Below are 17526 nucleotides of genomic sequence, written 5' to 3' on the forward strand. Positions count from 1 at the left end.
AAGAGAACAGCATGTATATTATCTATGGTGAAACAGATCACCAGCCCAGGTTGGATGCATGAGACAAGTGCTCGGGCCTGGTGTACTGGGAAGACCCAGAGGAATCGGGTGGAGAGGGAGGTGGGAGGGGGGATCGGGATGGGGAATACATGTAGCTCCATGGCTGATTCATGTCAATGTATGACAAAACTCACTTCAATGTTGTGAAGTAATTAGCCTCCAACTAATAAAAATAAATGAAAAAAAAAAAGTGTGGGGAAGAGATGGGGAAGCAACGCATAATGTTAGCGAGAGGCCAGGAGGAGAAAACAGCGCCAGGGAACACGGTGCCAGAGAGAATGTGTTGGTGCACGACATGGCAGGAAGCCATGCACACGCACCGAAAGTGACATGCCCTTCCCTGGCCCATTCAGTCTGGTGGCCCAGACTCTTGGACATCATGCCCCGACTACACCCAGATGAGAAGATGAAAATTTCCCACCAGCCATCAAAATTGGACCACTTCATCTCAGGTTTCCCCTAAGGCCGCCCTTGCTACCTTCCCTCCCTGGGAGTACCCGGAAGCACTCACATTACCACATCTGTGAGAGCTCAGGTTGGGCCTTCTCCTTGACCTCAGGTTTTCATTTTATGCATTTGTTTGCTTGTTTATTACTGACAAATAGAGAATAAATGAGGAATAAACAGTCTTTAAAGGAACCAAGTTGTGCCCTTTGTTCTTGGTCCCCGCCTCATCTTAGAAGAGATCTGCTTGCTACCAAAGGTATAATTAAGACTCTTCTATAAATACTTTTGTTGACCCAACACAATGTAACATTCAAGGAGGTGGGGCTGGAGGGTAGGGGAAGACAGGAAAAGGAACAAGGAGGGCCATATTGTGCTGATGGGAAGCTAAATCAAGAAGAACATTTACCCTTCACTGGGGTTCCAGTCAAATAACATCATTAGCCAACCAGTAAAATAACTCCTATAGGAATTACAAAGATAAAATAGAACAAACTAGTGTCCTGGGTGGTTTTTTCTTTTTTTCTTTTTTTTTTTTCTTTTGCAGCACAGCACCATAGGGATCTTAGTTGCCTGATCAGATATCAAACCTTCACCCCCTGCATTGGAAGCAGAAGAGTCTTAACCACTAAACTGTCAGGGAAGTCCTAGTTTGCCTTTTTTTTTTTTTTTCTGGAAGATTTTAATGTACCTCTTTCAACATACACTTTTAACAGATCAAATAACATAAAAATGAAGATGAAAAGGATTAAAATAACATATAATCAGTCCTCGATTCAGAAACATTTTGCCATATATTTCAGAATACTACTTTAGAGGAGCCAACAGTTAGTCATGTTTTCAATTCCAAATCTTCTAATAAAACTCATCTCGCTGCTCAGCTTGCCTATGCCATCTCCTGGAGAGACACACAGCAATAGCCCAATAGTATCCAGGAAAATCTACACAGGGAGGCAGTGTAGTGCACAGTCCTTGGGATGGAACTGATTGCACCTGGGTCCAGCCTGTCATTAACAATGTGATCTTGGGCATCTCTCCCCACTTTGCTCAGTCGCTCAGTCGTGTCTGACTCTTTGTGTCCCTATAGACTGTAGCCTACCAGGCTCTTCTGTCCATGGGATTTTCCAGGCAGGAATACTGGAACAGGTTGCCATTTACTCCTCTGGGGGAATCTTCCCAACTCAGGGATGGAACCCAAGTCTCCTGTGTCTCCTGCTTTGCAGGTGGATTCTTTACCACTGAGTCATTAGAGAAGCCCCCTCCCTACTTCAGTCCTATTTAAAATGTGGAAATGACAGTCTTGGCCTCAAAACATTTTAGAGTCAATTGAATGAAAGCTTATAGTAACTGCTGTTTTAAAATACATACATAGAGTTTAAGCCTATCCACGCTGGGAATAATAGAAATATTTATTGCCAACAAAGGTCCATCTCTCTAGTCAAAGCTACGGTTTTTCCAGTAGTCATGTATGGATGTGAGAGTTGGACCATAAAGAAGGCTGAACACCAAAGAACTGATGCTTTCAAATTGTGGTGTTGGAGAAGACTCCTGACAGTCCCTTGGACTGCAAGGAGAGCAAACTAGTCAGTCCTAAAGGAAATCAGCCCTGAATACTCATTGGAAGGACTGATGCCGAAGCTGAAACTCCAATACTTTGGCCACCTGATGCGAAGAACTGACTCACTGGAAAAGACCCTGATTCTGACTGAAGGCAAGAGGGGAAGGGGACTACAGAGGATGAGATGGTTGGATGGAATCACCAACTCGAATACATGAGTTTGAGCAAGCTCCGGAAATTTGGTGACGGACAGAGACGCCTGGCATGCTTCAGTCTATGGGGTTGCAAAGAGTTGGACATAACTGAGTGACTGAATTGAACTGATTCCTTTTGGAGAATATGTTAGAGGTAAAAGCCAAACTTTTAAAAGACAAATTCCTTCCAAATTCACAAATATGAAATGCTGTACAAATAAAATGTTTATGAGTGTCCAACAAAGAGCAAATGCACAGTATATATTAGTGACGATAACATGATCAGGGGCTTAAAAACACTATTAAAAAAGAAGAAATGGTTAGTTTGAGAGATTTGTAATATTAAGATTGTAAGTAAGGGGGCATCAAAAGGGAAGTAGAAAAAGTCCTACACTCAGAAAATTACAAAGGAACTTCCCTGGTTAAGAATCTGCCTTGCAATGCAGAGGACAAAGGTTCAATCCCTGGTGCAGGAACTAAGATCCCACATGCTTCAGGGCAACTAAGTCCACACCTGCCACAACTACTAAACCTTCACACCACAACAAAAGATCCTACATGCCACAACTAAGACCAGATGCAGTCAAATAAATAATTTTTTTAAAAAAAAGAAAATTACAGAGAATAATTCTCACTCTATGTTACTTGGGAGTTTTAACATGCATGTAAGAGAAAGCTCACCTCAACCTGGCTCAAAAACAATTAAAACACAGAACTGGAGGTCCAAGAGTTAAGACAGCTCTGGAAGCGATTGACTCAGGGACTCTCTGACGTCATGAAGATGAAGCTTGTATCTCTCTGCCACAGTGTGAGCTCCATCTCCTCCTTATGACTGCAGTCATAAGGTTGCTACATGCTTCTTCATCCTCGCCTAAAGGAGGCCCCACTATTTCAAGTCTTCTATTCTAGTCTCCTGCCCCAGAGAGTATGGTCAGGCCAAGAGCTAGTGCCAGTCCACAGCAAGAACTGAGTTGGGTCCTCAGCTTCATCCCAAATGGTAGAAAACAGAAAAGGGGGAAAGTTCAAGTGATAATGTGGGCAATAGTAAATGCTGAATAGTTAACCATTGGGTGTGCTGTCTCCCTGAGTGGTTTTTTCAAGAGGCCAACACTGAATAGCTAATTAATAGTGTTCATGACACACAATTGCTGGTCCTCTGAGAAATTCACCACATCCAAGGGAATGAATTTTGCCCAAAGGGTGGTCACCAAGCTCTTCTGTCAGAAACCATTTGCTGATCCACAGAGATTAACTGGCTTCTCCTTTGATCCCTTTCGGCCCAGTGTTTCTGTGCTGAGTACCATGAAGATCCAGGTTGATTATTCCACTGGGCTCAAAATGGAGATGTGGCTCAAAAGGCCGTGGACTTGCTGTGCCTGAGACCGATATGGGGTCAGAAGGCCCAATGCTGACCCAGGCCTGGGCTACACTCCATCCTTTGTACTTCCTCAAATTAGCAGTCTTGATTTCATAAATTACACAGTTTTCTCAATCCATCCAACATTCTGACAAAACTTTTTTTTTACAAGCCTGGTTTATTTCCAAAGGTGAAAAAGTCTAAATTATAAAACACTGCCAATGTCTCAACAAAAGTAAACAAGGGAGAATTAGGTGAAAAATCATGGAAGTTTATAAAAACTCCTACACAGAATGAAGACTCCCCAAGGGCACTTTGTCTGGTTTAAATTAATAACTTATGCTATGATTAAAACACCATTTGTAGGAATGCTTCAGCAATTCCACATAATGAGAAAGGTCAAAGCTTGGCCGCATGCATTGTATGGTTTGGGGCTCTGCTCACATTCTTCCATGCAGAAGGAGAGCTCTCCTAACTTTACCTGGAGGCTATGTGCTATCAGCACAGAAGCATGTACTCCTGGATTCTCAGGAACTTCTATTCCACTTCTAGCCTGGGGTTAGCTATGGCCCCTGCACCTTTTTATTTAAAATTCACAAAAACAATATGAATACTCCCAAAATATAAATAAAGAGCTGAAGATAGAATAAGATATTTTTTAAATGACAGGCAGAATCACTCAGAGAATCAGGGCTTATGGAAAACATTAATTTAACCCCAAGGCATTTATTACCCTCTTGGGAACAATGATGGGTCATTGTCACATCTGTTTAGTGGCATCTATTTACTTTTTCAAGCAACTGTGCCCAGTGGTGGCTCTCAGAGAAGAGTTTTACAGCTTCTCAAAAATGTTTTCTCTGGCATCTATCTGGGATATCACAAAGTTACTTTTTTTCCACTTTAGTTACAGGGTGAATAAAGTTAAAACAGATTTCTTTTTGTTGAACTATCCTTGCATGCCTTGAACAAACCAGTCTTCATCAGAATGCACTATTCTTTGTTTTGATCTTTGTGGCTCCATGGACTGTAGCCCACCAGGCTATTCTTCATTGTTAGATTGGTTAACATTTCAAATGTGATTTTGCATTCTTGTTTATGAGTGAGATTAACCTATATGTTTCCCTTTTAATGCTGTTATTTAATCTAATGTAGGATGAGGGTTATGTTCACTCTTTAGAAAAAGATGAGGACTGTTTCATCTTTTTCTGGATTCTGGAATAGATTAAATAATAGAAATTATCAATCCTTTGAAAGATAGTGACTACTTTAGTAGTACATATTTTGGATCACATTTTACATTTCTCCCCTAGTTTGGGGGAATTTCTGTACCCTGATGGAATCAAATTAGAAATTTAGTTTCCTAGAATTTGTTCTTTCCATCTAGATTGTTTAAAAGCTTTTATAAAGGATTCCTTCTTCTTTTTCTTTTTAATTTTGGCCATACTGCCCAACTTATGGGACCTTAGTTCCCTGATCAAGGACCAAACCCATGCCCCCTGAAGTGCAAGCATGGAGTCCTAACCACTGGACTACCAAGGAATTCCCAAGGATTTCTTCTTTTTAAAGTTTCTTAACTTTCACGAAACACACTGAGTTTCTCAATCTTCACTGCTAATATTCATCTTCTCTTTTTCTCTTGACTACTGTCAAGAGGTTGGCCTGTTTTGGTATTTTCAAAGAATCATCTTTTTTCTTTCATTTATCTTCATTAATTTTGTACTTTCTGTGTTTAATTAGTCCTTCCCACTACTTTATTTTGTTAAATTTGGCTTTTTGGTTTTGTTGTTTACCTTCTTGACTTTTTGCCTTATTTTTTCTTATCTAATAAATACATTTTAAGGGAGGGGGAATTCCCTGGTGAATCCAGTGCTTAAGACGCCACACTTCCACTGCAGGGGTCATGGGTTCAATTCCTCTTCAGGGAGTTAAGATCTCATATCCTTTGTGGTGTGGCCAATGAAAAATTTCTTAATAAAAATAAAAGCAAGAACACTCTTCTTGAGTTACATTTAGACACATCATGTCATGCTGTTAGTAGTTTTCACTTTTAAATACACGCTACTTCCTAATTGATATTTGCTATAGTCAAAGTTGTTTAGAGGTATGGCCAAAATGCCTGTAGGCCTCCTATAGGCACACCAAATCACAACAACCTATAAAACAACTATTTATGAGGACAAACTGAAGACTAGCAGAAAAGATTTTCCACAATTAAAAATATAAAAAAGGAGCTAGAACTAGATGAGTAAAGGGGGTAGAGACATAGTACAGTCAAGAATCATTCCCCTGGGTGAGTGATCCACATATGGGAGATAATCACAATTGCACAGGTTCTCTCCAAGTAGTGAGGAGTCTAAGCCTCACATCAGGGTCTCCAAGCTTTGGGCCTCTTGCACCAGGAAGACAAGCCCCCAGAATGTCCAGCTTTGAAGGCCAGCAGGGCTTGTATATGTGAGCCAGAGGACTACAGGAAACAGACTCTGCTCCTAAAGGGAACACAAAAACACTCACCTACCAAATCCCAGTGCAGAGGCAGTAATGTAAAAGGTGCTCAGGTCAGATCCACTTGCTGATCTTGGAAAGCCTCACAAAGGCAGACTGCAACTGGGACACCCTCTGTGGATAGATGATGGCAGCCATTTGGGGGAACTCATTCCACCATGAAGACACTGGTGTTGACAAGGGAATTTCTGTAGTCTCCCCACTAGCCTATAGCATCAGAGGGCCAGCACCAGTCCCAAAATCCCCAGGCCAAGCAGCTAGCCTTTCAGAGACCTGGCCCCTTTTACCACTGGGCCAGCAGCAGCCCAGGGGCCCCCACAACCCCTGCAGCTAACCACCCAAGAACTGGTCCCACTCACCAGCAGGCTGGCACCAGCCTGGGGCCCCCAAAACCCACAGCCAACCCTGGAACAAGGAGACTTCCACCAGTGGACCAGCACCAGACCCGGGATCCCTCTGGCCCTGCAGCAAGCCCACATAGGGGAAACTGCTAGAGAATATAGTTCTGGTGACCAGAATAGAGAATGCTGCTGGGTCCCCTAAGAAGTCTCCTAGGGTGTGGGGGAAGATCCAAGGGGAAGGAGATGTATGTAAACATATAGCTGATTCATTTTATTGTACAGCAGAGACTAACACAACATTGTAAAGCAATTATACTCCAATTTAAAAAAATAAAGAGGGATTCCCAGGTGGCACTAGTGGTAAAGAACCTGCCCGCCAATGCAGGAGATGCAAGAGTCATGGGTTCAACCCCTGGGTCAGGAAGATCCCCTGGAGTAGAAAATGGCAACTTACTCTAGCGTTCTTGCCTGGAAAATTCCATGGACAGAGGAGCCTGGTGGGCTACAGTCCATGAAGCCACAAAGATCTAAACAAGGCCACTTCTGCAAGATCAATAAACATAACCAACCCACCTACTATACAATAATAAACCCAGAGAATTAGGCAAAATGAGGCTACAGAGGAATATGTTCCAAAGGAAGGAACAAGATAAAACCTCAGAAGAAGAACTAAGAGAAGTGGAGATAAGAAATCTACCCATAAAAAGTTCAACATAATGATCATAAAGATGCTCAGCAAACTTGGGAGAAAAATGGATGAACAGAGAGAAGCTTAACAAAGAGTTAAAACAGAAGAACCAAAAAGAGCTGATGAATACAATACTGAAATAAAAAATACACAAGAAGTTTTACTATGATGATATGGAGAAATAAATCATCAAACTGGAAGACAGAGTGGTGGAAATCACTAAAGCAAAACAGAAAGAAGAAAAAAAAAACTTTAAAAAATGAAGATCATTTAAGAGACCTCTGGGACAACATCAAGCATACTAATATTTACATTATAAGGTCCCAGAAGGAGAAGAAAGAGAGAGGCAGAGAATTTATCTGAAGAAATAATAACTAAAAAAAAAAAAAATCCCATAATCTGGAAACGAGAACAGACATCCAAGTCCAGTAAGCACAGAGAGTTCCAAACAAGATGAACCCAAAGAGACCCTCACAAAGACACATAATAATTAAAATAGCAAAAATTAAAGATAAAGAGAGCCCCTTAAAAGAAGCAAGAGAAAAGCAACTAGTTACAGACAAAGGAATTCACAAAAAACTGTTCTCTAACTTTACAGCAAAAACATTGCAGGACAGAAAGGAGTGGACCAATACATCCAAACTGATGAAAGGAAAAACCTACAACCAAGAATACTCTACCCAGCAAGGCTTTCATTCAGATTTGAAGGAGAGAGAAAGAGTTTAACAGGCAAGAAAAAGACCAAAAGAGCTTAGCACTGCTAAATCAACTTAACAGAAAATGTTAAAGGGACTTCTCTAAGTGGAAAAAATAGACCACAACTAATAATATAACAATTACAAAAGAAAAAATTTTATTGGTAAAGGCAAACATAGGGTAAAGGTAGTAGAACAACCACTTAAACATTAGGATGGTTAAAAGACAAAAGTAGGAAGATCATCTATATAGTAATTAAGGGACACACAAAACCCAGAAATGAACCCACACTTATACATCAATTAATTTATGACAAAAGAGCAAAAGTATACAATGGGGAAAAGACAGCCTCTTCATAAGCGGTATTGGGAAAACTGGACAACCACACGCAAAAGAACCAAAGTGGACTACTTTCTCACACCATCTGTAAAAATAAACTCAAAATGAACCAAAGACTTATTAAATGTAAGATCTGAAACCATAAAACTTGAAGAAAACATAGGTAGTACACTCTTTGACACATCTTAGCAATACTTTTTTCTTTTTTGACATGTCTCCTCAGGCAAGGGAAACACAAGGAAAAATAAACAAATGGACCATATCAAACGTTTGTACAGTAACATCTTACCAACAACAAAATGTGTTGATAAAGAACATGGTATTGAAAAAGAATATGTATCTTGTTTATTAAATATTAGAGCACATCAATTATATTAATTGTATTATTCAAACTATTTGACTTCTTCAATATTTGTTTTTACTATCCTGGCAATTTTCTGAAAGATATGCAAAAATACTCATAATTAATGCATCTCAGTAGGTTTTTTAACTTTTATAATATGAACAACAGCCCCAATAACTATAAAAATGCAAAAACGTTAAATAAGATGGATTTATAGATGGATAGCAGAAAGATGGATAGGTATTTAATAAAGCAAGTAAAACAAAATGTTCATTGTAGACTCTTGATGGTTGCATATTCAGGTGTTCACTGTATAATTCTTTCAACTTTTCTGTTTGGATATTTTCATAATAAAATGTTCAAGAGAAACAAAATTTTAAAACCAACTTCACAGATGTGTACTTTAAGAATGTCCACCAGCTAAAGTGCTCAAGCAAGTTAACCTGTCTTCATCACCCACAGGTATTATGGAACGAAGTTGATAGAAGAAAAGGTAACAAACACCACTGTCTTACATATAAACACTCAAACTTAAAAATCTAGCTAGACCTTTTCAGGGGTGGCAGGGAGGACCATGCCACCATGAAGGCCTCAGGCACAGTTCAAGAGGACAAGATGGCGGGCGATGCCTGCCTGACTCCCAGGCTCCGCAGGCCGCTTTTCTATCGCGTGAGCATGAAACTCTCTGCGCCCGAGCACGTTGTCGCCAAGTCCCCTTTCTGGTACTTTGCGTCTCAGCTGGGGAAGGTGAAGTCCTCAGGGGGAAATGGTCTACTGTGGACAGGAAATCCCCGCCGCCGGTGAAGAACTTTGGCATCTGGCTGCGCAATGACTCCCACAGCCGCACCCACAACATGTACCAAGAGTACCCGGACCTGATCACAGCTGGAACCGCCACCCATGCGCACGTGGCCCCATGCCCAGGACCACTCAGTCCAGATCATGAAGGTGGAGGAGGTCGCAGCCAGCAAGTGCCACAGACCAGCAGTTCCGTGACTGCCAGTTCAGATTCCTGCTGCCCCACCCCGGCCTCCATCACCTGCACAAGCCAGGCTTTACCACCAAGACGCTACCACCTTCTCTTAGGTGCAGGCCTTCTCTGTCCCTAGGTCAGTCCAAATAAAACTCACTGGGAAGACCGAAAAATAAAATAAAATCTAGCTGGAATGGTATCAGCAATTAACACTTACCTAACCTTTACTCTGTGCCAGAACATGTATTATCTCATTTTTATCTTCAGGACAGCCCCTATGAGGCAATAACTAATATGACCATTTTATAGGTGAGAAAACTGAGGCTCCTAAAAGTGAAGGAGGCTTTCTAAGTCTGGACAGCCTCTCGTGGGCAAAGTCAGAATTCACACTCAGATCCACGTGACTCTAGGACTAACATTGGTCAGCCATTAGACTCTGCAGACCTGCTGTGTCAATACAGTGGCCACTATTACAAGCAGCTGCTGAGCACCAAAAGTGAAGGAAGTCTGAATTGAGATGTGCTCAGAGTATAAAAGACACACCAAATTTCTAAAACTCGAAACAGAAAAAAGAAAAAATATTTCTGATCATTTTTAATGTTGTGTGTTGAATCAGTATTTTGTATATATTAAATAAAATATATTTTTTAATTAATTTTAACAATTACTATTGTGAAATGGAATATCTCCTACCATATCAATAAACAAGGATGTAACAGTCATCAGTGATTTCAGGCCTCCAAATGTGAATGAGGACTCCCAAAAGAGAATACAATGCCTGCAATCCAGCAGATGCCACCAACGCTCACAGTGATTGCTGAGGAGCTGGGGGGGGGGGGGGGATGAGAGAAATAAAAAAGACAGGACACTGGCCCCAGATAGCTGAGATGTATATGAAAGAAATGACTTCGATAATCCCAGACTCTTGCATTTTCCCATACATTAGTCAGTTCAGTTCAGTTCAGTCGCTCAGTCGTGTCCGACTCTTTGCAACCCCATAAATCGCAGCACCCCAGGCCTCCCTGTCCATCATAGAAGAGTGCTAAACTCCTTGACTTGATATCTGATTTCCCTTACAAAAATCTATTATGTTCAGACTGCCTGCCTCTTTTGTTGCAAACCTGTATATAGCCTGACACTGTCTTCCGCCTTCTCAGAGGAGTCTCCCAGGGCTACCTGAAATGCTATTTCCAGAGTTTGGAGTCCTAACATTCCCACCAAATAAAATAATTCTCTACTTTCAGGTTGTGACTACCTTTTTAGTTGACACTAGAAATGTCTTAATTGTATTTGTAGCTCATATTAAATTTCTACTGTATGGTGCAGGTCTACACCTATCTGACTCTGAAATGAATTGTTTTGCTTTTCTTTCCTCTGTTTGAATCAAGCCTCCTTGTGACAAAAATAATACAAAAGGGGCTGGTGAAAAGAATCACCTTAAGCATACATTGTGCCAGCTTGAGCTCAAAGGAAGGAGGACAGTATCATCAAAGGAGGGGCAGTAGGAGCAGGCATGCTTGGACTGGCAGGCAGGTGACATGGAAGTACTTGTTTTAGCTATGGAGGGGTTCTCATGTGAAGATCAAATAGACCAGCACATACTAGGCCTCTCCTACATTACAAAAGACCATCCATTGTGGGGTTTGCTGTTTAGTGAATGCCTGCTACATACAAGTTTCTCTAATCTTGCCTGGATTCACAGAGGTTCATGGTGGTTTAATAACATTGACTTTCCCTCCACTGCACTGAAGTGTGAAAAAAGGTAAGAGTAGAACCCCAGAGCAAGTAAGATAAGGCAATGCCTCTGCTGACACACCTGGCCCCTTGTCTCTGGAGCCCCAGAGCCCTGTAGCCCCGTCACAGAAATCTGAGCTCACACTCAGGCCAAGACTGGACATGCTAAGAGAAGTAACAGTGTTAGGTATATTGGTGCCAGATTGTAAATTCCTTTGGAGTCCACCCTGAAGGAAACGGGAAACCACTGAAGGTACAGCAATGGGAGGCAAATTAACATCAGGTTGGCAAGAGGGACAGCATCATGGAATTTAATCGAAAAAGACTGAAACCTTTGCTAGTTTTCCAGGAGTGCTTGCCAAATGTGACACTTTAGCAGGATGGGAGACTGCTGCATACCAGCAGAAAGGGCCTCTGGTGAGACTTCTGACTCCTTCCTCTAGACATTGAATTTCACCCTAACCCCATTTCTAATGTCCTTTCCATGCCTAAAATTCCCTGACCCTGTCACGCTGTAATGCCATGGTTGTTTTTTGTTCATTTTTCCACATGTTTTTGGAAAGGAACAAGCGATAGAATATTTAGTGTTATATGTAACCATCCAAATGCACAACGAATATTTCTGTTCCAATCATCCTAGCTACATCCTCTGTCATACAGAAAATAATATTACATCCATTCTATGTTTCAAGACAAATGAAATTGTCCAAAATTTCACAGATGTTGTGGCTGGCAAACCAAACTAAATTGCTTTTTTAATCTCTTTTTAATTGAAGTGTAACTGATTTACAATGTCGTATCAGTTTCAGATGTACAGCGCAGTGATTCAGTAGATAGATATTCTCCTTCATATTCTTTTGTTATTCATTATTACAAAATATTGGGGTTTCCCTAGTAGCTCAGTCAATAAAGCATTCACCTGAAATGCAGGAAACCTAGATTCGATCCCTGGGTCAGGAAGATCTCTTAGAGTAGGAAATGACAATCCACTCCAGTATTCTTGCCTGAAAAATTCCACAAGCAGAAGAGCCTGGTGGACTACAGACATGACTGAGTGCACATGCATACACACACACAAAAATACGGGATATAATTCCCTGTGCTCTACAAAAACTAAATTGGTTTTAATGAAATGAAACAGCCAAGAGTAGAATGACAGAACACACTAAGTCCTCTAACCTAATCCTTGAAACCATTCCCACTAAGTTGCCAAAGTGGTTTTCCAGACTTGTAGATTGTCATCTTTATCACAATTGCCTCACAACTACACTCAATGATAGAAGGCATTCACAGGGTGAGGAGTTCTGATAGCTGCCTTTCATAATGATTTTCTAACACAACTCTGTAAAATGGGCCTTAGTGGGCCCTCATTACATTGATAGGAAAACTCAAGTTCAGAGACTTTTGTCCCTCACCCTAAAATAGCATCTCTCCAGAATCTCCTGCCATCTAAGACCTCCACACAGACACCCAAATATTGAAAGAGAGTTTTCATATGCCCCACCCTCACCCTGAATTCTCTCAAAGCTGAAAACACTCTGCTCCTTCCACTATTCCCCATGATTCTGTATCCTTTCTTGATCCCAGCCACCTTCCAGTGAGTCTCCCCACTCACGTCCCACCCTCCACCCCAATTTCTACTATTGTTGATCTAATTGGCATCCACTCCATACCTTTATCCAATTTATTGGCAAGAACGAAGAGCAGAACACAAGGAGGACAGCATGTGTACTCAGCTGTGGAGTCTGAAATTCCCAGCTTCCGGGGTCAGTTCTGCCACTTACTAACATTGTAATTAGAATCATAGTACTGAAAACTCAGTTTTCCTGCCTGTGAAGTAGAAAATTATCTGTACTCCGTCCCAGGAAAGTGGGGATACAGGAAGGATTCAACGAAGGAAAAAGTCAAATAGGGCAAAGGCAAGAAGTGGCCTTGCCTGGAGAGAAGACAAGTTCAAATTCCAGTGCGCTGCAGGAAAGGTTGTCCAGTGTAGCATTCAAGAACAGAGTCTCCAGCCAACGCCCTAGGTTCGCGTCTTAGGGCTGCCTTGGTTTCCTCTTCTGTTTAACAAGGAGAATAAGTGCATCTACCTCACTTAAAGAAGCTGCCTCATGGATCCTGACTAGGAGCCCCGTTAAGACAAAACCCAAACATTTTCAGCTAATTTGTTAATGGAGAAGGTACCTATAATTGGAATACAAGCTTCAGTACTTGAGAAGGCTTGCTTCTTAGAATTCATTTACTTTATCAGTCAAAAAATATTAGTTTTCACTGCTACATCTAAAATGGATAACCAGCAAGGATCTACTATATAGTACATGGAACTCTGCTCAATGTTATGTGGCATCCTGGATGGGAGGGGAGTTTGGGGGAGAATAGATACATGTACATGTATTGCTGAGTCCCTTTGCCATTCACCTGAAACCATCACAAGACTGGTAATCAGTTATAACCCCATACAAAATAAAAAGTTTTTTAAAAAAACTATGTGTTTAGCACCTTCAATGTTCCAGATATTATTCTAAGCCAATGCAGAAAAAACATGCCTAACCTCATGCAGTTTACATTCTAGTAAGAATAAGCAGTAGATAACAAATAGGCAAATCATATAGTATGCCAGAAGGGCTAAGTAAGCACTGTCATGTAAGAAACCAAGCGGCACAAAGGGAGTGGGAAGAAAGGTTGAGTATTAAGGAGAGTCAAATTAGACCTCATGGAGAAAAGGATATCTAAGCAAAAGCTTGAAGGAGTACATCTGGGGAGGAACATTCCAGCAAGAGTTACCCTAAAGCATGAACATTCTTGACAGGTACGTGCCTGGTGTCCCAGAGGAACAGCAAGGAGTCCATGGGGGAGAGACTGGAATGAGGGAGGGACCAAAGGTCACAGAGATGCAGGACCCAGACTGTGGAAAGACATGAGGACAACGGGACGGATTTTAGCCTCTATTCTCAGTGAGCTGAGAGGCACTGCAGATTTTGATCCTAAGAGGTCCTCGAGAGCTCTGACATTTTAAAAGGATCATTCCAGTTGCTCCATTGAGAGGAGGCTATAATACAGCAAGGGTGAAGCTGTTTAGAAGCTCTTAGAATAATCCTCAGGAATGAAGTAGCAGTGTCTTGGCCTAAGTGGCAGCAGAAGAGGAGGTAAGTGGTTGGATTCTGGACTTCCGTTTTACATTTTTTTTATTGCGGTAAAATACATATAACATAAAATTTACCATCTTAACCTTTTAAGTTTACAGTTTAGTGGTATTAAAAACATTCATATTGTTGTGCAACCATCACCATCATCTATTCCCAAACTCCTTTTATCTTGCAAAACTGAAATCTGGAGATCTTTTGAAAATGAAGACAGCCAGACTTCCTGACAGATGGTATATCTTTGATCCGATATTATATCTATTTCGAACAGAACGTGGCCCAGGAAGTCAACTGCTGGGCTCTGGAAATTACTTTCACTGAACTGATCTGTTGAAGATTTTCTATAGAGAACCCAAGGGCTTCAAGTTTAGGTTTTCAGAGTATGGCTACCTCTTGTGTACATCCAACTCCACCTTATTATCCAGAAGGTCATGGAGGATCTCCCTCACACATTGTTAGAAATCACCTGAGAGTTTACACAGGGTTAAGACATGGTGGTACAAGAGGTAAAGAACCCGCCTGCCAATGCAGGAGACATCCCTGGGTCGAGAAGATCTCTTGGAGAAGCGAATGGCAATCCACTCCAGTATTCTTCCATGGTCAGAGGAGCCTGGCAAGCTACTGTCCTTGGGGTCACAAATAGTCGAACATGACTGAAGCAACTTAGCATGCACAAGACATCAGTAGATGCTCAAATTTGTCACCAAAGGAATTTGAAAGGCTGGATGTCTTCTGCTAGGTCCAGGAGTCATGGCTGGTGTATGGGCAGACAGGGATACTGAAACAAAAACCCATCTTTGCAACTAGGGCTATAGCAACTGCAGCCAGGCCTCGGGCTGAGGAGAAATCACTTTCCCCCAAAACATCGCTCCCTCTGGATAGAGTACTATGGCCTGGAACAGGACCCATAACCTCTAACTGCCAAGGTTCTCCAGAACCCACCATCCATCAGCAGCCCCTGGGTCTCCTGCCCCATTCTGGCCCTGGCTCACCATCTGCTTAGGTATGCACACCCAAAAATACAGTGATAGCTTGGAGCCAATGCAAGTTCCAAAGGATTAATCTAGGGGTTGGCAACATTTTCCTGTAAAGGGCCAGAGAAAAATATTTGAGGTTTTGTGGCATCTGTCACGACTTCTCAGCTCTGCTACTATAGGTCAGAAGCAGATAGAGTCAATATGTAAACAAATGAGCATGGCTGCATGCCAACAAAGCTTCATCTGTGGATACTGAAATTTGAATTTATATAGCTTTCTCAGGTCTCAAAATATCATTTTCTTTTGATTTTTCTTCCAACCATTTAAAAATATAAAAACCATCCTTGTCTTTCTGGCCAAACAAAAACAGTGGCTGGACTGGCTCATCAGCCATAGTTTGAGAACCTCTGGACTAAATCATGTGTCTTGAAGAGCCTTCATGGCCACCAGGACAATCCTGAGGACCAGACCTCACTGCCTTGGCCCCATCTGGCTGCGGTGGAAGGGAGGCCCCAGCACCCCACTCCCTCAGGTGCAGCCCAGCTGGGCACCAAGGTGCAGGTCTTGCTCATGGTGGCTGTCATTCTGCTGTGGCACCAGCTCAGATGTAACAAGGGCACATCCACTGCTAATTCAGAGATGCCGCACAAATGAGAACAAGGCACCTGCTCTTCATGACACTTTCCTGCCATCTGCTGGAAAATCATTATAGTAATAAGCAGATCCACCCAGATCATGAATTAGAACAGCACTCACTTCAAGTTTTGCAATGATCATTTGCTCAATTTAAGCAGTGGCCCTGGGATTGGGAAATACAGAAGGGGAAGCAACTAACTCACAGGAGTCCCAGAAGATGTCACACAAATGACAGAAAGATCTCTGTTCCACAGCTTTCTAGAATTTGGGGAAGGGAAGGAAGGAAGGAAAGAAGAGATCTCATTGCTGTTCTCATTCATTGTCTCAAGGATTCACCTACGACAAAGGTGTTCTACAGAAGGCCCTTCTCAGGTAAATGGGAGTCCCACCAACTTGCCTCCAGAGACCCTGGAGAGACAGAGAGGGGAAGAGGCCATCAGCATCTGCCGACTCCAGCATATTGCATGACAGTCCTTCTAAGCCACAGCCAGTCCACACAGCACTGCTGCTGCTGCTAAGTCACTTCAGTCGTGTCCGACTCTGTGTGACCCCATAGACGGCAGCCCAACAGGCTCCTCTGTCCATGGGACTCTCCAGGCAAGAACACTGGAGTGGATTGCCATTTCCTTCTCCAATGCACACAGCACTGAGGTTCTATTAATTCTGAAAAGACTTGGCGCAGAGAGCCAGAAGAACTTGAGTGAGGCTAACCTTTTTCACTGACCTTGGGCCAACACCCGGCCTCCTCCTGCCTCTGTTTTTCTGTTCCTTAGAGGGTAACACAACAAAATGTTGCTGTGTCATAGAAGTTATATGACAGTGAAATGAACACCTTTTGCACAGCATTACTATTAGAATGTGCGATCCCCTGACCCAAAGGCTAGAGTGAGAACAGGAGGTGAAAGCAAAAGAGCTGGTTCTGCTCATGTAAAGTGTAACAGGAAAACCACGAAACACTAGAAGACAGTCGATAACATGGCTCCAGGCTTTCAGGACTTAGCAACAAATCCCCAGGTGTCAAAATGAAACGGGAAAAGGGTCAGAGAATGAGATCATGGGATATTTTCAAAGACTATAGGGTCCACCATTCCAAATTTAAAACCAAAACCTTTGCCATTTACTCTAGGGAAGCAGGGAAAGAAGAAACAGGGGGTTTCTTTTATTTCTCCCTGCCCCCCCGCCCCAGTCTCTGGACATTTGGAGCGCTCCCAGGCAGGTTGTGAATCCAAGTCAAGAGTTCCCACAGCAAAACAGGTGTGGGCAAAATGAAGGCTTGGGAAGCCTAAGGTGCATGTCAGCTGGAATTCACGGGACCTGGGATGCAGAGAGCCCCTTGTCAGGCCAGGGGTAGGGGTCAAGCAGAAAGTGCAAACATCAGACCCAGATCTGGTTACTCAACTGTCCAAGGAAGAGCCAGCAGATCCCAGTGTTATGACAGCTGCACAGGGCAGTTCCCGCTGCAGAGACAATGGGTCCTTTGTGGGCAAAGGCCGGTGTGGGGGATGTAGTGTGAGCGGCAGCAGGCCCTAGAGTGTTCTCCA

The 17526-nt window shown here is 42.4% G+C and overlaps 1 pseudogene; it reads left to right on the top strand.

Moving 5' to 3' along the window:
- Positions 1 to 9104: 9104 nt before the first annotated feature.
- LOC122708532 lies at positions 9105 to 9645 on the top strand (annotated as a pseudogene).
- The last annotated feature ends 7881 nt before the right edge of the window (positions 9646 to 17526 follow it).

The sequence above is a fragment of the Cervus elaphus genome, chromosome 15 (genome assembly GCF_910594005.1).
Source record: "Cervus elaphus chromosome 15, mCerEla1.1, whole genome shotgun sequence".
In the NCBI taxonomy this organism is placed as follows: domain Eukaryota; kingdom Metazoa; phylum Chordata; class Mammalia; order Artiodactyla; family Cervidae; genus Cervus; species Cervus elaphus.